Source organism: Muscardinus avellanarius (assembly GCF_963383645.1).
Source record: "Muscardinus avellanarius genome assembly, chromosome: 10".
Lineage (NCBI taxonomy): Eukaryota > Metazoa > Chordata > Mammalia > Rodentia > Gliridae > Muscardinus > Muscardinus avellanarius.
Genome location: NC_137796.1, coordinates 64,302,904 through 64,325,453, shown reverse-complemented (window position 1 = coordinate 64,325,453; position 22,550 = coordinate 64,302,904). Strand labels below are relative to the sequence as shown.

The 22,550-nt window shown below is 36.7% G+C and overlaps 1 pseudogene across 1 annotated transcript; it reads left to right on the top strand.

Annotated features, from left to right (window-relative positions):
• The first annotated feature begins 12,577 nt into the window (after positions 1-12,577).
• LOC308268602 (islet cell autoantigen 1-like protein) lies at positions 12,578-18,120 on the top strand (annotated as a pseudogene). Its single transcript has 2 exons — positions 12,578-12,949; positions 17,129-18,120. The product of its transcript is annotated as an islet cell autoantigen 1-like protein (transcript).
• Positions 18,121-22,550: the final 4,430 nt, after the last annotated feature.

Genomic DNA, 22,550 nt, shown 5'->3' with positions numbered 1-22,550 from the left:
ATAATTTATTTACAGCATCCTGTAATCTTTCTATGAACACCTTATAATCTTCAACAGGTCCTTGTAATATTTTGGTAAAAGAAACTCCTGTAGAGCTGTCTATCATATGGGATCTAATTATCTGCCCAAGAGCAAAGGAAGGAATTTTCCTAGGCAAAGTGACAGGCTGTTAATTAGCATTAAAAGTGACAGGGAAAGTGAAAGTAAAGTGCACAGTGCTGTGTGAGACAGACTGCAGAGAAGAGAGGCCCTTCTGCACAAGTGGTGGCAGAGGAGGAGTTTCGCTTTGGGGCATTCTCTCATTCCAAGGAGGAGGGAAGGCGGGCGAGGTTCCGCCAGTATTTGCTCAAACATAATGTCCTTCTGCTGTTTCGATGTGGACAGTGGTGGGAGGCAACTGACAGCTTTATTCAGGGTAACAGGTATATCATAAAACATGGAAAAGCAAGCCAGGGTATCTAGAGCAAAAGATCGAATGATGTGCAAGTCAAGGAAAAACTGACAACAAGAAATAAATATTTTCCAGCTATTTATAAACTTAGTCAAGAACATGTATGCTAAGAGAACACAGGGTCTGCATTCAGTCATGGTAACCTAATCAAGAATACGTGTGGCCGGGCGTGGTGGCTCACGCTTGTAATCCCTGCGCTTGGGAGGCTGAGTCAGGAGGGTCGCACAGGTTCGAAGCCAGCCTCAGCTACTTAGTGAGGCTCTCAGCAACTTTGTGAGACCCTGTTTCCAAATAAAATATAAAAAAGGTCTGGGAGGATAGCCTGGAGGTAGAAAGCCTCTGGGTTCTGCCCCCAGTACCACCAAAAAATAAAATAAATAAATAAAGAATACGTGTGCCTGAAAGAACGAAAGGGTTTGCGCGCCTTCATGGCTTTGGTAACAGCCTGTGGACTTGGCCCTTCACTAGTCCTACGAAGACCTTCTCTTCCTGCAGCATTTACCCTCAGCCAGACCTCACAGTTACCCTCTTTGACTCTGCCCCCTTCTCCCACCTTCATCTAGTAGGTGATATCCTTCATTTTATTAAGCTTTCTCCTCCTATATCTGGGGTCCCTTCTGTCCCCCAATTTCTCCCTACTTTCCACATAGAAGGGAAAACATCTGAACTTTAGCTTTTTATGACTGACCAATCTCATTTAGCACAATATTCTCCAGTTACATTCACTTTCCTGAAAATGAAATAATTTTGTTCTACTTATAGCTGAGTAGAATCCCCACAATCTGCAATCCATTCATCTGTGGATGGCGACCTAAGCTGGTTTCCTAGTTTGCCAGTTATGAATTGTGATGCTATAAATACAGTAATGCATGTGTTTCTGTGGTCAGCTGGTATCAGTTCTTTTGGGTAGATGTCCAGGAGTTTTATAGGTAAAACCCAATTATTGTAAGGAATATGGGAAATTTTTTGTACATTATTTATCTTGTGAATCAGAGAACACTTACTGGAGAGAAAATCTACAAATGTAAAGCATGTAACACAACATTTAAAGGGTATTTTTATTTTATGCAATATCAGTTCAATCATATCAGAAATTCCTGTCCAGAAAATTAATGTGGCAAATATTTATTCAAATATAAACCTTTAATTCCAATAAAGTTCACAGAAGATATTTATTTCTGTAAACACAGAATGCGGAGACATTTCAAATATGAAATGTCAATAACACGAGAGAACGCATGCTAGAAACAAGAAGAGCCCTAACAACTTTGAAATGTACACTATTCCAGACTGTCATAAAAATCTAATCTCAGTACCATCATATAAAATATTTATGGGATTGAAAGGAAAAACATGTTGATGTTTGTGCTGCTGTAATTATATTTAGCAAGTACTTTTTATATTGACAGAATTTGAGATTTTTAAGAGAAAATGCTAGACATTTGACCCTCAAGTCAAATTACTCTATATCTAATTTCCTAATAATCAAATGAAAACTTGCTGCTAATTACTGCTACACATGGGGGTGCAGAGCCCGTTCTATAGCAAGAAAGCATTATCATCAGTTTTTCATCAAACATAATTAACAAAGGTAAAAGACATCAACCAAATTAAAAGAGAAATGGGTTTTGGGTTGAATTGTAACAGTGAAGCACATCAGATTGTTGTGTGTGTCCTGGACACTGTATTTCTATATTCAGGCAAAAAAAATAAATTGTCAATTTTGAAATGAGTCATTTTATCAATTAAAAAAGATACCTTAGTAGACTATTAAAATTCGGTGAATAGCCAGGCATAGTGGTGCATGCTTTTAATCCCAGTACTTGGGAGGCTGAGACAAGAGGATCACAGGTTCCCAGCCAGCCTCAGCTACTTAGTGAGACCCTGTTTTAAAATAAGGAATAAAAAATAGGGCTGTGGGTGTAGCTCAGTGGTAGAATGACTGTGGTTACGTCCCCAGTACTACAAAAAGAACACTTTGCAAAGATATGGAAGCTGTCCTCGAATTGAGATGCTCCTGCTTAAGCGTTCACATTGCTGAAATTTAGGTTTAACCACAATGCCCAGTGTACAGTTACGTTTTAAAATAAGAAACATATAAAGCAACCAAACATGATGATACACTCCTATAATCACTTGATTTGGGAAACTGAGACACAGAGATCACAGTTTGAGGATAGTCTCAGCAATTACGTGAGGTCCGCAAATTGGTGAGAATGTATTTCAAAATAACAAATAGAACAAGGTGTCAATGGTGGACAGGAGAGGTACCAACCCTGGGAACTCTGAACGATGATCATTTTAAAGGAATTCCTCCTACTTATCATAAGGTAAAAAATGGAAACATAAAAATATGAAATTATTGAAGATCCCAAGCTAACAGTCTCTGAGTTTTAGAAACGGCTTCTTTCTACAAACAGAGAAACCAATGGCAAAGGGCTGGACTTTGTGGAGGATCATCTAAGGAGCCCCTTGGCTGATACATGTATCTCTCCCAATTAAAAACTTGAGGACACTTGCTACTTCAATCAAAGTTAGTCGCAGCTCTACCCTGCTCTCCAGTCCCTGCAAATTGAGAGGCAACGGGAGCAGGTGAAGACCGTTTGCTACTACTTTAAAGGAAGAGTCTCAAGATGAAGCTGTGGTTGATCACAGTAATTGACCTGTGAAGGAAAAGCAAAGGAGGAGATGGCTGCTTCTGAGGTGAGTGCTTTCAGAACCAGAGCAGTGTGTGCATTCCCTTCTGAATGTAATTAGAGTTTGAAAACCTTTACTCCTGTACTTCTGATGTTTGTGCCTAAAGATTCTGTTTCTTATGACTTCTGTCTTTCTCCTTCCTTCTTTCCTTCCTGTCTATATATATACCTTCCTGCCTATATACCTCTGAACCCGGTATCATTCTACAGCCACAGCCCCTTTTTTTTTTCTTATTCTTTCTATATATTTTTTGAGGGTCTGAGGATGAATCCCAGGGACATTAAATCTCTGAGCTCCACCCCTTCCCCTATTTGTTATTCTTTACTTTGAAACAGGGTCTCCCTGAGTTGCAGAGGGCCTCATTTAGTAGCTGAGGCAGTCCTGTAACCGCAATCCTCTGGTCTCAGCCTCCTGAATGCTGGGATTACAAGCCTGTGCCACCACACGTGGCTTCTGTTTTTTTTAGTTGTAATGTCTTCCAAGGTGAATGCTAAAAACGTTTCTCCAATTCCTAGCAGAATCTATTCTCAAGCAGATACTCTATTACTTCAATTCATCACGATAAATTCAAACATAATTTTATTCTTTCTTATTTTCTTTCTCTCTGGGTGTAATATTCAGAATTAATCCCAGGGGCATTCTAGCTTCAAGGTATACCACCAAACACATCTTATTTTTTATTTTGAAACAGGGTCTCACTAGGTTGGTGCAAGTCTTGCTTCTTATTGAGGCTGGTCTCAAATCTGAAATCTTCGTGTACGCCCTCCAAAGTACTGAGAGTACAGGTGTTTGTTATCATACCCTAAACACGACTTCTTGAACTCTGCCATGAAAAGTGTTCCCGTTGTGACATTTGAACATGTTGTTAGCCAGTTTCTGTGCTTAATCTCAGGATCACATATTGCTGTGTAGAAGAGAATATGTAGGTTTCTGTTTGCTCTGTTTGCACTTTCTAGGCAGGTTTAGGAAAATATAACTTGAAGTTTATTTTCATTTATTTTATTTTTTCACCTGAAATTACAGCAGTGATATTGGAGCCTGTTTGTTCATCAACACCTGGTATCAATTTGCCTAATGAGAGTTGGTGCTAATTTTATTCATTTGGTGGATGTACTCTACCAAATTTCATCACTCTACAATTTTTATATTTACCTTGCCATATGTGTGCTTTTGGGGGATTTATTGATGTCCAGAAGCCATCACATTTTGTACAGAAACCCATATTTGCTTACCCTTACTTTCTTTTTTTTTTTTTTTTTTTTTTGGTGGTACTGGGGTTCCTGGAAGCCCTTCTTCTTCCGGGCTACACTCCCAGACCTATTTTTTTATATTTTTTATTTGGAAACAGGGTCTCCTAAGCCAGCGCGCGTGGCTGGCTTCGAACCTGCGCGATCCTCCTGTCTCTGCCTCCCAAGCGCGGGGATTACAAGCGTGTGCCACCACGCCCGGCTACCCTTACTTTCTTACTTCAGCCTTTCTCTGATAAAGAAAAGCTCTCACCTGTGTTTTCTGGAGATACTGGCTTATGTAACCAGACTGTCCAACATACCTGTGTTATAGTTTTCCATTCTATCTCACACTCAGGTCCCAGACAAGTTATTCTTTACTACTAAATTGTATTTTCCATTAATGCAAATAAGAGTCATATAATTAATATTTTATCTTATAGCTTAAAACTGTAACATGTAATATTACATGTATAATAACTTTTAAATAAAAAACTACAAGACTCAGATAATATATGTATTATTTAGAAATATGTCATTTGGTATGTTTCAGTGGTGTGCTTATAAAACAAAAGAAGATACAAGCGATGTATCTTATATCTTAGTCATTTAAGTTCTGCCTGACATTTACAATGCCATGATTTTGATTCCCAGGAAAACACATGAAATAGGCAAAATAAACCTCATATTTTTAATAAATTAACAATATACCTTTATTCCATTTACAAAACTATTTATTACCCATCATTTTAAAGCACACCTAAGTGTCATTTATATGTCTCTATATTTACAATAAAAATATACTGGATGAACAATTGGTTTCTCCCTTCCTTTTTCTTTAATCCCTTCAGTAGAGAAATGAGCTCAGAAAATTCTGCTAAAGTTTTCTCTTCATGTAAGCTTGCATCTTTCTTTCTTTCTTTCTTTCTTTCTTTCTTTCTTTCTTTCTTTCTTTCTTTCTTTCTTTCTTTCTTTCTTTCTTTCTTTTTTATGTGGCACTTGGGATAGAACCCAGGAGGGACCTTCTACCTCTGGGCTATGCTCCCAGTCTATTTTATATATTTTATTTGGAAACATGGTCTCTTAAGCTAGAGGAGACTGGCTTCAAACCTGTGTGATCCTCCTGTCTCAGGTTCCCAAGCCGTGGGGATTACAAGTGTGCGCCACCACACCCACCTTTCATATTTCATTTAAATAAATCAGGATTAGATAAATAGGGCATAATATAGACTATCATATTACTAGATATTTTGCACAATATTATTGCAAAAAGCTAAATATTCTACCAAATGCCTTTTTATTATTTAACATTTAAAAAATGACCAAAGTTATATTTGCTATATAGTAGATTACTACTGCAAATATTTTCCTTTTTATAATTTTATACATTGTATATAATGCATATATTGCAATGTATAATGTATATATTGTATAATAATTGTATAATGTATACTTGTATACTGTATACTTGTATACTGTATAATTGTATTATGTATACATTGTATAATGTATACATTGCTACATTATAATTATACATCATAATAAGATTCAAAGTGATACAAACAGAAGCACTCATTACCTTCTGCATTTTTTTCTAAATTCTTCCCAACTTCTGCCTCCTACCTGAACCAATATGTGACTAATACTGGTATGGATAGCTTCATAGAAAGGCAAACAATTATTTAAGCCATTTTCTTTCTCAAAAATCTTTCACCCCCTCCCCACCTCCCTTTCTACTTTTCTTCCATGACTCTATTGGTCTCTGTCCTCATTTGTTGAGGATATGTCTATTTGTATGAGGATATCTCTATCTTCATATTGTTTCTGACATTGTTCCATTTTCCGCAGATAAAACTTGTAACCCTTCACTTTCTTAAACTGACTGATCTCACCTACAGTAGTATTTTCTATTTCTTTCCATTTTCCTGAAAATAAGAAAAATTTGTTCAAATTCATGACTGAGCCAATATCCAGTGTGTGTATATAAATCAAAATTTTAAATTCTTACTATTTTCACATTTTTGTTCTCTTTTGGAGGCTGAAATGGAAACCAAGGCATCATGCATGTTAGGCTAGAGCTCTATCACTTAGCTAAATACTCAGATCATGAGTTTCTAGGATTAAAATATCAACCATAAATTGTATCAAAATGTTTCAATGTAAAGCCCTCCATGTATTCTTCCTTCAGTGGTTTACCTAATTCATCTGCAAAACAGTAAACACCTGACTTATAGCATTGGGATCACAAGCAGTGTTAGAAACGAAGAAACAAAGGCTCAACCACAAATATCCTAAACTCAATACTTAGATTCTAACAAAATGTACAGTTCTTTATGCACTCGTCAAAATTTGAGAAGTCCATTTCTAGCTGGGCAAGTTGTGCATCCTCTTAATCCTTGTACTTGGGAGGCTGAGACAGAAAGATCACAGGTTCTTGCCCAGCCTCAGCAGTTCAGAAAGGCTCTGAGCATCTTATGAGACCCTGTTTCAAACTAACGAAAAATAGCATAAAACTGAGGGTGTAGCTCAAAGTTACAATGCCCCTCGTGCCAAAAAACATTTGAGAAGTACAGTTCTAACTCATCAAGACTTTTTAATCTGATCAATATATACAGCAGATCTTATATGTTATAAACCATAACTCATAAATGATAATATCTATACTGCTAATTCAATTGAATGTTTCCTAAGAGCATGTTATTAAAACTAGTTTTTGAGGATTGGATGTCATCTTGATTCACTTGGGTTAAAAGATATATTAATGATTATTATGACCTAAACCTGTCTATTTAAATAATACAGCTCTCTCCTTGAATTAATTAACATTCATCAATTTGGAAATTCTGAGTTAAAATAGGCATGGTGACAGAAGTCTTAATTCTAATATTTTTGAGGCTTGAGACTGGTGAAAATTGGAGACCAGTCTCAGCAGATTAGCAACACTTTCAACGACTTTGTGTGTGTGTCAAAGGAGTACAAAGAGGAATAGAAGAACTGAAACATTCTCTATGATGATATGCTACTAAGAAGACCCAACAAACTCAACCACAAGGCTTATAGCATTTATCAACAAATTCAGCCAAGTGTCTGGATACAAAATCAGTCTTATAAAACAGGAATCTTTTTTGTGTACCAACCATAAATCCACTGAAAAAGAACTCTAGAAAACCATTTCATTCAGGATTTTCTACAAAAAGATAAAATACTCAGGAATAAACATTGTTTCAAAAAAATAAAATGGTATTTGGGAAGTATCCAAAATTAGAATACCCCTGAGTTCTATCCTTTGTACCCCCAAAATTACTAGAGATAATGTCACTTAAGGAACTCTGGTCATAGGCATAAGCTCTTCCATGCGTTATTTCCTTTCAGAGTCTGTTGAAATTCAGTGATGTGGCCATCAAATTCTCTCAGGAGGAGTGGGAATCTCTGGACCCTGCACAGAAAGAATTGTACAGAGATGTGATTTTGGAGAACTACAGGAACCTGGTCTTTGTGGGTGAGACTACGATACTATCAGAATTCTTATCCATCCTCAGAGTTAAGAGCCTTTTGCTACAGAACATTGTCTGGCAATTACTGCTTGATATGAATTTGATTCATTTTCCAAGTTCAAAACATGGGACTACTTTGGCATATGAAATTTTTCTTGATATTCTACTGTCTTCTAATGTAGCTCTTTATTGGGAAAAGAGGTATTCTTGTTTCAGTCTAGTAGTATTTTTAGAAATTTCGTAGCAAATGACATTTTAACCTCTCCCTCTCTCCCTCCCTCCCTCCCTCCCTCTCCCCCTCTCCCTCTCTCCCTCTCTCCCTCCCTCTTTGCAGTACCTGGGTTGAAACTAAGGGCCATTCTAGCTCCGAGGTACAGCCCTATCCATATTTTTAAACTTTATTTTGAAACAGGGTCTCACTGAGTTGCAAAGGGACTCTTTAAGTAGCTGAGGCTGATCATGAGCTGCAATCTGTCAGTCTCATCTTGTGAATGCTGGGATTCCAAGTGTGCGCCACCACGCTCGTCTTGTAACCCATTCTTAAAGAACAATTAAGGCTTTTCAGTATTGATTCATTTGTAATTAAATACATCTCTGATATAAAAATCAAATATTTTCTTTAAATACCCTTAAAATCTGTCACAATATAAATTTAGAGAAATCATTTTTTATGATCCTCTATTTCTCTTTAATATATTAGACAGGGCATAGTAGCACATCCTAAGAATGTCCAACAAGATTCATGTGACTTTTCCTACTACACAGGTCTTAGTTTTGCTACACCAAAGCTGGTCTCCTGCCTGGAGCAAAGGAAAGAGCCTTGGAAAGTGAATGGAGAGGAGACAGAAGCCACACACCCAGGTAGGTAGAACTGAATGAACATAGAACCCAAGTGAGAGGAAGAAATCAAGAAAAAAGCCACCAATGAAATTGTGCTTTTTCAAGATCCATTCCTTGGGAATGTTTTGTGAGAAATGTAGTTTTGATTAATGTCCTATCACAGAGGACATTATCCTCCATATTGTTATCTTTCTCTTAAATATTTTAGGATACCTCCTTTTTCTTCTGTGACCTCCCAGCATATTCTCAGTGAGAGCTAAAGTCTGGGCTTCAGCTGTGAGGGTCTGCAAGGTCTCATAGTTCTTTTGCATTTAGGCTCCTGAGAATCTCTGCACATAATTCAGGAGGCTTCTACATAAAACAACTGCAGCATATTATAACCGAATAAAACAGTTTCCCTAGTACCATATAAATAATTATACTTAGATGGGCACACCTGTAATCCCAGTACTGAAAAGGCAGGGACAGGACATAGCAATCCTGGTTGTTCCTTGATTTCTTTCAATTCTTGTAATACAACATAAGAGAATTTGGATTGAGAAATCTTGACTGATTGTTATAGGTTTATTTTCTTGTGTGTGTGACCTGGCCTTTTCTTGTGATGCCTTTTTTATATTTACTTTTGTTTATTTAATTACTTATTCATTTGTTTATATATTTTTGATTCTGTGGATTGAGTCCCAAGTATTCTACCTCTTGCCTACACCCCCATCACTCTTTATGGTTTATTTTGAAATAAGACTTCAGTTAGTTTTTGAGACTGGTCTCGATCTCCTATGATCTCTCTGTCTTAGCATATTCACTACTGGAATTACAGATGAGCACCACCATGTCTTGATTCTTGAGCATTTCATATTCTATGCTTGACCTCTCAGATAATAATTTTGAATATAATGTGGTGTGGAGAGGATCTACTTTATTTTAGATGTTTTCGTTCTGATTGTGTCATGTATAGAAATGTGCATATTATTTTTCATGTTGAGAAATATTTTTGATACTCTTTCTCTAAAGAGGTTATTTGTGACCCTGGTTTTGCCACCATCATTCCTGAATTCCAATTTCCTGTAGTTTTGTTCTCTTGATATTTTCCATGATTTTTTTTGAATATTCTGATCTTAGACCCGTGTGTTTTATTGAACGTTGACTGAGTGTACAATATATAAAATCCCTGTTTCCTATGACTGAGATTCTATTTTTTATTTTAAATTTTTTTTAAATTTTATTTTATTTACATTTTCTCCATGGTTTTTTAAAATTTCAATTTTTTATGGACTTTTCTTTCACATACTGTGTATTCTCTGTGAGTTCCTTGCTTAGATCTTCTTTGAGATCTAGAATTGCATTAATGCAATTTCTGGTTTCTACTTTTACTATCAACCCATCTGCATTTGTAGACTTTACTGTTATGGGGTTGTATTTCTTCTTGTCTTGTTGGTCTTTTCTCTCATGTTTTTAGGGTGCTAAAAATTGAATGTCTGTTTTGGGTTTTCTATTTTCTCTTTGATCCAAAGTGCATTCTACCACCGAGCTACACCCCCATTCCTGTTTTTACTTTTATTTTGAAACAGGGTCTCACTTGGTTGATGAGTCTCAGTATTGCGGAGGCTATCCTTGAATCTATGATCCTTCTGTGTCATCTTCTCAAGTATTAAAATTACATCCATGTGTCACCATGCCCACCTAACAGTGGAATTAATTATACCTAAAATTCCACATGTGAAAAGTCTTGTGTGAAAAGTAAAATTGTTGATATTATATAAGAAGATTACTATGGTAGTTACCATTAGCTGAAGGGTCCGAGAACTTGAAAGATTTTGAATTATAAAAGTATCTCAGCTTAATTTTAAGAATAATTTGTAGATATATGATTTACAATAATTAACAAAATATTAAATTTCAAAAATTCTAAAGAAATGGAAGTCATGACAATATAGAAATTCTGTGTGATGTATTGTAAATATGAATTAAATAGATTAAGATGTTAGGAACATTTGTTAGAAAATATCAAGATATATGCAAAAACAAACAGTTCTATCTTCAATACATAAATAAATAAATGATCAAAGAGCCTCCTATCTTAATCTAGGGATTGTCCTCATGCCTTAGAAACTAATGTCTAACAGCCACCATGAGTTATTTGGAGTTTCACCAACCTGTCTTTCAGATGGGTCTTGGTTCAGTATAAACTTTTTATATTTGTATATTTAGAGAGGATGAAGGAACTGAAGATTTCTATTCCTTTAATTTGGTTGTATGAGATACTAGGAATTAAACATAGAGGCATTTAGTTTCTCAGTCACATTCACAGTCCTGCTTATTTTTTCCTTTGAAATAGGTGTTTTGCTGAATTGCTGTGGGTTGTGCTAAGTTGTAGAGGCTGACCTTGAACTTCCAACCCTCCTGTCTCAGTCTCCAGGGTACTTAAATTTCAAGCTTGTGACCCCATGCCCAACATTCTGCACTTCTTAATGCTCTCAGTATTGTGGGATTTTATGTATTACTTTGAATAAAGTGTTACATGAAAGCTATAACCAAGATAAATTATTATTTTTAACTCTTATTTCTTTCAGTTGTGTCTTTTCAGTATACCGGAACACCTTTATCAGAGGCAAAAACCCAACATTTTTTCCAGAAAGTGAAAATTGAAAGATATGGAAACCATGACTGTTGGTATTTACGTGTAGGTGAGGATGAGCCAATGAGGGATAACTGGAAAGAACAGAGAGTATGCCATGCTGGACATTACCAGTGTGCAAATTACAGCCACGATGACACTGGACAAAAAGGTAAAGACCAACAAACGTCTCTCAGAAATCATTTCATGCCAGTTATATCAAACCTATGTAAACATAATGCGACAAACATTAGTGGAGGACAATGCAAATGTAAGGGTAACAAATCTTTTAATCTGTGTTCACACATTAGTCAACATCAGATACCTGAAAGGAGAGACCCTACACAGTGGCAGACAATGCAGTAAGTCTTTTGTTCACTCCTCTGATCTTGTAGAGCATTTGGGATTTCATCCAGCAAAGATAGAGGATAAGTGTAAAGAGTGTAGTCTCTCTTTTGCTTATACCTCAGCTCATGATGTGCATCAGAAAATCCAAACTAGACATAAACCCAACCAATGTAAAGAAGGTATTAATTCTTTTACTCGCTTTTCATATCTTGTAGAGCACTAGAGTATTCACACTAGAGAGAAATCTTACAAGTGTAAAGAATTTGGCAAATGTTTTGCCTATAGCTCAGCTCTTGTAGCACATCAAAGAATACACAGTGGAGAGAAACCTACAAATGTAAAAAATGTTGCAAACACTTTTCTTCTTCCTCAGCTCTATTTAAGCATGAGAGAGTCGTCCACACTGAAGACAAACCCTACAAATGTAAAGAATGTAGTAAATCTTTATCTTATTCCTCAAGTCTAATTATGTATAAAAGAATCCACACTGGAAAGGGACCCTACAAGTGCAAAGAATGCAGTAAAACTTTTGTTCCAAATTCAAGTCTCAGAGTGCATCAGAAAACCCACACTGGAGAAAACCCCTACCAGTGTAAAGAAGGTAGTAAAACTTTTGCCCACAACTCAAATCTCAGAAAGCATCAAAGAATCCACACTGGAAAAAAACCCTACAAGTGTAAAGAATGCAGTAAATCCTTTGCTCAAAATTCACATCTCAGAGAGCATCAGAAAACCCACACTGGAGAAAAACCATACCAATGTAAAGAATGCAGTAAAACTTTTGCTCAAAAGTCACATCTCAGAGAGCATCAGAAAACTCACACTGGAGAAAAACCATACCAATGTAAAGAATGCAGTAAAACTTTTGCTCGCAAGTTAAATCTCAGAAACCATCAAAGAATCCACAATGGAGAAAAACCATATAAATGTAAAGAATGCAGTAAAACTTTTGTTCAAAATTCAAGTCTCAGAGAGCATCAGAAAACCCACACTAGAGAAAAACCCTACCAATGTAAAGAATGCAGTAAAACTTTTGCTCAAAAGTCATATCTCAGAGAGCATCAGACAACCCACACTGGAGAAAAACCCTACCAATGTAAAGAATGCAGTAAAACTTTTGCTCGCAACTCAAATCTCAGAAAGCATCAAAGAATTCACAGTGGAGAAAAACGCTATAAATGTAAAGAATGCAGTAAAGCTTTTGTTCAAAATTCAAGTCTCAGAGTGCATCAGACAACCCACACTGGAGAACAACAACCCTACCAATGTAAAGAATGCAGTAAATCTTTTTTCTATACCTCACATCTAATTAGGCATGAGAGAGCACACACAGGAGAGAAACCCTACAAGTGTAAAGAATGCAGTAAAACTTTTGCTTGCAACTCAAATCTCAGAAACCATCAACGAGTCCACACTGGAGAAAAGCCCTACCAATGTAAAGAATGCAGTAAATCTTTTTCCTATACCTCAGTTCTAATGAGGCATCAGAGAATCCACACTGGAGAAAAACCCTATGAATGTAAAGAATGCAGTAAAGCTTTTGCTCACAAATATACTCTCAAAAAGCATCAGAGAATCCACACTGGAGAAAAACCCTAGAAATGTAAATAAGGAAGTAAATCTTTTACTCACAACTCAGGTCTCCAAGAGCACCAGAGAATCCACACTGGAGGGAAAACTCGACAAATGTAAAGAATGTACAAATCATTGTTCTTGTTCCTAATTTCTACTTAAGTATGAGAAAATCCACATTTGAGAAAAACACTACAAACTTAAAGAATGTAGTAAGTCTGCTCTAAATTCAAGTTTTATAGTACATCAGAGAAAACACACTGGAAAGAAGCCCTACAAATATAACAAGGTAGTACATATTTTTCTTGTTTTTTAACTCTAAAGATGACAGACTATGACAAAAGAAAAAGGTCTCAGTTGAGTTGTAGTAGTGAGGTCAGTCAAACTGCTGTGTGAGTTCTAGACACTGCTTCTTTATTAAAGTAAGAAAATAAATTTTGAATGTGTGATATAAACCATTTTACCAATTCTTTTTAGGGAGAAAAAGAGCCTGTTTTCCATTAAAATTCTGTAGACTATTCAATATAAAACTCCTTTGCAATCTTTGAATATCTTGGTTGTTGGAAAATTTTTAATTCTTCACAGACACGTGAGAAAGAAACAACTCTTTGATATATCTATAAATATGTTTCCTCTCAATATTTACTAATATTATAAACTTTTATAGCCAAAGCGAGAATGAAAAATTTAACATCACTGTTTGAGAAGGAAAATATTGTTTGATTGCTTGTCATGAGTATTGTAACATCACAATACAATGGATTTTATGATATGCCTTTAGATTATGTGCTGATTTTACTTCATTTATGTAATAACACTGAGTAAACTAATGTTTTAATGCTGAAATTCAATAAATGTAGTAATATTTTAAAGAAATATGAAATGCTTCCACATTTTTCCAGGCCTTGGGAAAAAGACCAGTGTACATCCCAACACACAGTATTGGGTAACTTGATTTAATGGCTTCTCTTGTATTCTCTTTTCTGGAGGAATGTCGTTACAAATAAAGAATGTCATACACATAAGTTATATTTGTAGGAATGGACATTGTAATTTTTTAATAAAAATTATAATAAAAGGAATATTGTAATACAATTATGAAATAGTCTTTAGAGAACATGAAGGACCAGTGAGGACCAGGTCCAGATGCCCCTTTCATACAAGGTGGATATGGACGTGTGGTTTGGCATAGCACCTGGTGTAGCTTAAACTCACATCCTGTTATGCTCAGAAAGGAGTCTCCATTAGGGATTATAATGAGTAACAGGTTAATCTAGTCTTGCTTTAGGCACAGCCAGAGTTGATTATTGCCCTGCACAAGCCCTGACGCCTTTTGTTTGATAAATATCATAAATGAAATGCTGCCTGGAGTTTGTTGTGCTTCTCCACCCTGAGGGAAATGAGCCCTCTTCTCTGGCAGAAACTTCATTCCTGTGTTCATTTCTTCTGTTCTGTTTCACGATACGATTAGATGCCTATTGAGTTGTGAATTAATATTTGAAACATTTACCCAGTACATTTCTTTGTCCATGTTCATTTTCAGTTACAGTTAAATAAATACTAGTTGTTGACTTTATTTATATAGAAAAATATACAAATATATTTAACTAAAGATGAATGGTTTTACCCCTGTGGGAATTAGACCCACTGGCAGTACAACACTAACCAACATCCACTTCCTTTTTAAAAATTTTACCAATGACGTTTTTAAGATTCCAAGGCTGGGCTTTGAAATCGTGATCATCTGCCTCTACTTGTACACAATTAATAGTATTGGTCCTTACCAAAATTTGCAGTCCAAATATATTTTATAGGAGTAAGAAAATGTAAGCCAGACAAGGTAGTACACATATGTAATCCCAGGACTTAGGACGTTGAGACACAACGGGTCTGGAAATCTTCTGTAAAGCAAAGAAAATCATCAAGAACCTCAACAAATAGCTAACAGAATGGGAGAAGTTTTAGGGATTAGACTGTTGCTGGTTTTGTAGGTCTTGAGACATGTCTTTAGGTTGTTTATTTGATGACTCTTTCTTCTTCTTATGTGGGCACTCAATACTATAAAGTTTCAACACTGCCTTCAAAGTGTCCCATACATTTTTGCATGTCATATCTCTATTTTTGTTTAGTTTTAAGAGTTTATTTCTTCCCTTATTTCTGATCATATCCAATCCTCATTCAACGGTGTATCATTCAATGTTTATGTATTCATATACTTTATTTTGGTCCTCTTGTTAATTGATTTTGTATTTTCATTCCGTTGTGATCTGAAAATGTGCAGGAAAGTATATTACATCTTTTGAATTTGCTGGTGCTTTCTTTGTGGCCCTGGATGTGATCTACTTTGGAAAAGTTTCCATGGACAGCTGAGAAGAATGTGGAGTCAGTTCCTCTAGGTTGAAAAATCCTGTATATGTCTATTAGTTTCATTTGGTTTATAGTTTATTTTCTTTTTCTTTTTTTTTTTTTTTTTTGCAGGTCTGGGGATAGAACCCAGGGGCATTTGACCTCTGAGGTACAGCCCTTGCCCTATTATTTATTCTTTATTTTGAAACAGGGTCTCACTGAGTTGCAGAGGCCCTCACTATGTAGCTGAGGATGGCCATGAAACACAATCCTTTGGTTTCAGGCTCCCGAATGCTGGGATTACAAGTGTGCACCAGGACGCACGGCTTACAGTTTTCTTTAGTTCTGAAGAGTCTTATCTTTTGCCTTGAAGATTGTATGTGGGTTTACTTGAGACATGATGTCTTGAAGAGTTTGTTTTCTAAATATATTTTGTGGGCATAAACATTTACTACCATTATCTATTCTTCCAGAATTTATTTCTATTGCTGTTTTCATTTCCGTTATTGACTCATTTTATTCCAGGCCTCTTTTTGATTCTTTCTTAACATCTTAATTTTCTCTTTTATTTCTGGTACACTTACTGTGAGGATTTGAGATTCTCCTTCTTGCATTTCTTGAAGGTCATTATTTGTGATTTCCCTTATTAACTCGCTGTTATTTTTTCCCCATATTTTCAGAATTCTCATGTTTCTGTTTCTGTTGTCTTGGCACCTTCTTTCTGTTTGTGAGTCAGGTTTTAAAAAATTTATATTATATATTTATTAAGGCAAGGAACTATATAGAACACATTGTTCTGCTTAAGGCATACTTGGGAATAGACCATGGTACAAATTATTGCACATCTGAAACCACAGTGCATAACAGACTACCTGCATAAAAAATATGAAGTAAACCAGGTGTATTTACCTGACTTATATCATGAATGGAGATTGGAAGAAAAAAATAGATTTTCCTTGTCAAAGTATGCTGCAGTTTGAGAATATTGGCTTCCTTGTTTCGTACATTTATTTATTTATTTATTTATTTATTTATTTATTTATTTATTTATTTATTTTTTGGTGGTACTGGGGTTCCTGGAAGCCCTTCTACCTCTGGAGACCCAGAAGGTCCTCCGGAGCCCAAAGCAGTGGGCCTATCCGAAATCCAAAGTCAACGATGGAGGGGAAAAAAGCTTAAAAGCGGAGCCCAAACCCCCCAAACGCCCAAATTGCCCAAGATCCTTCTTCTTTGTTTTAAATATAATTTGAGCCTCCCTCCTGCCTGGCTGGCCATCGGCCGTTCAGCCCCAGAGCTGCAGCCCGCAGCCCTGCAGCCTCTAGCTGCGGCCCTTGGGTGTAGTTGTTCTTATTTTTATTTCATTATGTTGTGTCCCGGGAAGGTCTTCCGTAGGAAAGGTCTCCATCAACACATGAATGGATTGCAAAATGATGGGAAGTACACACAGTGGAATTCTATTCAGATATAAAGAACAAAATCATGGCAATAGCAAGATGATGGAAAGATCTGGAGAACGTTAAGTGAGATCAGCCAAGCACAGAAAGAGAAGAGAGTCTGTTTTAGTTACTCCGTGGGTTCCTTTGGGCAACCCAGAACAGAAGACAACCAGTCAGTAATCAGCAGAATGCAAAAGAAATACTGGAAAACAAAACAGGTCTTTATTAAAGCAACAGGAAAAAAGAAGATGAGCATGTGGTGGCTTCAGATGCTGAACTACATGCTAAGCTGGAGGTTTCACTGCAGTCAAGAGACCTGCACGGAACTTTTGAAGGTCATTGGGAAATATCAGCTGAGACTCATGTTATATCAGAGGAAGAGAGTGAGGCAGGGCTCTTCCTAAAGTGTCAAGCAGAGCGGGATGCAACTCAAGCTGGCAAAATGATGGATGCCACTGGCAAGGTGCTCTGCTCCTCAGCCAAGCACAGATTGGCCCTAGTACTCCTCTGTCTCATCTTAAACCAGATAGTAGCAACATTCAGGCAAAGGGCAGTATCTGATACCTTGCTGACAGTTACCCGGATGGAGCAGGCCCACACAGAATCTAGAGGAGAGAGGAGCTCTGCTGTGGATGAAGGATGTGTCCCAAGAACTGGATCCAGATACCTTGAGACAGATGGAGACGTTCAGAAAAGTACAGATCCAAGTGAGAAGTAGCAAGGGTTCTTTTGACAAATTAAAGACGGGTGTTTGTCAGAAGGTGGATTTACTCGGAGCTAGGCGCTGCAATATGTTATCCCATTCACTCACTACCTACCGGAGAACACTGCTGGATTCTGGGAGAAAACAGCTCGAGTGATGTCCCAGATCTGCGAGGCCTGTATTGGCTTTCATCCATATGATTTTGTAACTCTCAAGCGACTGCAAGATACTCCAAGAAAGCTTACTGAAGACAACAAAGAAGAATTAAAAGGCAGTTTTCTTACTGAAAACCTCAATAAGATAGTTTTGTCAGAAGAAGCAGCAAGCTTTGAGAGTGAACCTGATGGAGGACATGGAAGAAACCTGAGGAACGAAAGGTTCCGAAAGAGTTAAGGCAGTTTGGCGAAAGGTCAAGCTTTCAGAGACTCTGGGTGACTTCTGGTCTTTCCGGAATTTCTCACCCCCAACCCACCGGTGAGAGCGGGAACTGGCTGCAATCATGCTCTTAATAATCTTTAACCAGGCCTCTTTGTTTCTTCTTGTTTTTTAATTTTCCCTCCATGATTGTATTCTGCAAGCATATGACGTATGTTCTACAGCAATCATTCTGCATTGTGTTTGAGATTGTACTTTGATGTTTTTCTTTCTGTTAAAGTTGTGGTTTTGGTGCAGGGGAAAAAAGTATAAATCTTAGTTCTAGAGAATAAAGTTGTAAGTGGTCCAAGAGACTACTGTCCATGTCTTTGTTTCAGGTCTCTCCCTCCCAAGTCCCGGGGAGGAATCCCCACATGTGGCGCCCGCAATCAGGGACTTGAAGGAGCCCCAAAGAAAAGAGGGAGGAGGCCGCTGCAGAAAGAGGTAAGCAGCTATGGGAAATCAAGTAAGTAAAAATCCTTTTACATAATTAGTATATTATCTTTTAAAGCAATATAAGATAAAGGTATCACAAGAAGAGTTGCAAAATTGTTATGATTTAGCCGTAGAATATAATCCTCAGCTTCCTGATGAAGGAACTTTAGATAAAGAAACATGGGATAAAGTTCAAAAAAACATGACAGCCTATTGGCAAGAGCAGAAAAACCTCCCTCAGTGGTGGGTCACTTAGTCTTTAATTAAAATGATCATTCAACCAATTGACAGCAAGGCTTTTAGATTTAGAAAGTAAAAACAAAAAAAATCATCCCAGGTATATAAATTATCAGAAAGATTTAGTACATGTAAAACAAAACAAAACAAAACAGAAGAAAATAATGTTTGCCTCAAAAAGCCCAGGTAAAGAAGTGGGAGTGAGCGCCCTGGTACCAGCACTCACTACCCCTTCGGCCCCTGTGGCAAAAATTATATATCCTTTAGAACACAGGACGGATCCAGTTCTGCCCACACCTATGCTTTTACTATCCTGCGTACCTTCCCTGTTACTTTTAATGCTGGTTCATTGCAACAACTGATTGGAGAGGGCTTAAATCTGATAATATATATATATATATATAATCTTCTTTTTAAAAAGCATGCATGCTATATGGGCTTGTTTCTAATTTATTATATTAAATTCTTGCACTCTTGGGCTGAGAACTGAATCCCTTATGATTTCTATACAGTAACAAAAATGATCCTTACCAAACAACAATATTTACTATGACAAACGTGCCTTAGTAAAAAGGCAAAACAAATTACATAATCAAACAGTTAAAAAAATTTAACCCAGTTGTAATACAATTCTTTCGTCGGGAAACTACAGGATTCTATTTTTAAGAAAACTATAAAAAATGCAAAATTGTAAAAAATGCTGATCAAGCAACTAGCTTTTGATAATGCTAATGAAAACTGTCAGGCCGCTATCCGGCCCATTAGAGAGGTCGGGAATGTTTTAGAGTATATGAAGACATGTCAAAATATAGGAACAGTGAAACATAAGGCACCAATAGCGGCAATTGAAACTAAGAGAATACAGGATATAGATAAGCGAAAGTGTTTTAATTGTGAAAGACCCAGACATATAAAGAAAGAATGTAGAATCCCCTTACAAACAAATAACTACAGACAAAAGGGGGAGAAATCAACACTCCCTGGGATATGTCCTAGATGCAAGAAGGGGAGACATTGAAAAAATAAATGTAAATCTAAATTTTATAAGGATGGAAATGAGTTACAGAAAAATCAGGGAAACTAATAAGGGGGTGTTCTCTCAGCCCCAAACAAAATGAGGGACAATTTTCTGAACAAAAACTCAAAAAATTAAAAGGACTTTTGAAAAAATATGACAATTAAGGACAAGACCATTCCTATAACTTTACAAAATGTAATGACTCTTGCTATAGTCACTCAAGGAAGTGCTACTATGTATTTATCAGCCCCTCATTCTCAATGATTCTTGGTTGTTAATAATCCTCATAAAATAGATTTTGAATATGTGGGCCCTATTCCAAAGAATACTGTGGGGTTACTTCTTGGTCTCAGTGATAATATTTTGAAGGGCCTTCTGGTACATACTGATGTAATTAATAAGAATTATACGGGGGTAATTTCCATCTTGATCCATGTCCCGGATAATGTGGAGATAAGGAAAGGAGAATATCTTGCTCAATTGTTAATCCTTCCCTATTTTAAGTGTAACACTAAAAATAAGAAACAGGCGGAAAAATAAAAAAATATTGATATCATAGGGTTAACTGCTTTTTTACAAAAAAATAATAAACCTATTCTTACTATTACTATTAAGGAGCAGCCTTTCACAGGCATGCTAGATACTGGAGCAGACATATCTATTATAAGAACAGTTGAATGGCCAAAAGGATGGCCTAAACAAAAACCCCCTACTACTTTAGTAGGTTTGGGAACACAAGATAGTGTATATCAAAGTAAGAAAATTTTATCTATTGAGACTGCTGACGGAACTAACATTTTGCGCCAGCCTTGTATTGTGGATTTAAATTCAAACAATGCCTCCTTATGACTATTTAGGTTATGTGGCACAAAAACAAACAGTAAAACCCAAAGTTGCCCGCATAAACAATCCGGCCAATTATACTTTAAATAATATGCAAAAACTGTTAGGAGACATTAATTGGGTTCGACCCACTCTTGGAATTCCAAATTATGCCTTACAACATCTTTTTGCCACCTTAAAAGGGGATCCTTCCTTAAATAGTCCACTGGTGCTTACTGCCCAGGCAAAACAAGAGCTAAAATTGATAAAACAAAAAATTTCCAAGGCATTTGTTCAACGATATCAACCTGGCAAAAAAAAATAGGATTATTAATCATAAAAACTCCTACTACACCTATGGGAATTATAGTCCAAAGAGACAAACCATTAGAATGGGTGTATACCCACCATAAGAGGTCAAAAACAATCACCCCTTATATTGAACATGTGTCTATGTTAATTGTTTTAGGTAAAAAAAGGATTATTTCTCTTTCTGGATATGATGCTAAATGTATTACTATGCCGTTTAACAAAGAAACCTTTCATAGTCTTCTTAATCTTTATACTTCATTACAAATTGCTTTGGCTGATTTTGTTGGTGATATTACTTTTCATTATCCTCAAGGAAAGCTATAGAATTTCCTCACTAGATGTGATTGGGTTATTAATTCTGTTGTTGTCTCACAACCCATTTCTAAAGTTCCCACTTATTATATCAATGCTACTAAACAACATAAGGCTGCCATTTATGGTCCTAACTTAAAATTACAACTCCCAACCCCTTATCAATCTACACAAAAAAATGAATTGTTTGCTCTGATTGCATTGTTAGAAAGATGTTCATGTGCTTTAAATGTGGTATCTGATTCAGCTTATGTAGTTAATTTATTTCCTGGTATTAAAACAGCATATATCCCTGATGGCCCTGCACCTATTACGCAACTTTTTCTCAGGCTTCAATGTTTAATCAGACGCCGATCTGAGCCTTTTTATGTTACCATATTAGATCACACTCCAATCTCCCTGGCCCGTTAACACAAGGAAATGCTGGTGCTGATGCTCTTTTGGCAGCAGTTTTTTCCTCACCTCAGGAAAAACATACGTTTTTTCATTCAAATGCCAACAGGTTACATGTAGCATATAAAATTCCTTTTTCTCAAGCAAAACAAATTACACAAAATTGCCCTATATGCCGGCCTTTTCATTTAACTGAACAACCTACAGATGTTAACCCTAGAGGCCTAAAACCTAATGATCTCTGGCAGGTAGACTTTACTCATATTTCTTTACCTCTTTATTCCTTAGCCTTGATAATTATAGATACTTATTCTTCTTTTATATGGGCAATACCTACTAAAAGTAAAACTTCCAAGACAACAAGACTGACATTAGTAAACACTTTTGTGGTTATGGGAGTGCCTCTACAAATAAAAACAGATAATGGACCTGCTTTTACCTCTAAAACATTTAAACAGTTTCTTACTAAATAAAATATTTCCGACTTCCGGGAAGATGGTGACCGAGAAAAGCGGGGCTTAAGAGCCCCGCTAACAACCAATTTCCATTACCACAAAACCAGCGCCTTTCATAGCCAGAAAACACCATCACCAGAAAAAAAAAAAAAAAAAAAAAACCACCAGGCTCCAGAGAGAAAGCGGACTGAGAACAGAGCTCAGGGCCACAGAGGAGACACACGCGCCCGAGGACGCGGCAGCAGCGCCATACTGCCGGCGGCAGCGGCAAACTCAACGGACGGCTACAGCAAGCCGAGGTGAGCCGCTGCGGAACAGCCAGGCAGGATCTTTCGGCGCAGACAGCATTTAAAGCTCCCAGTGGCTGAGCTCAGCACACGCTGCAGGGATTCAGAGTGGAATCAAAACCAGAGAAGAAAAAATAC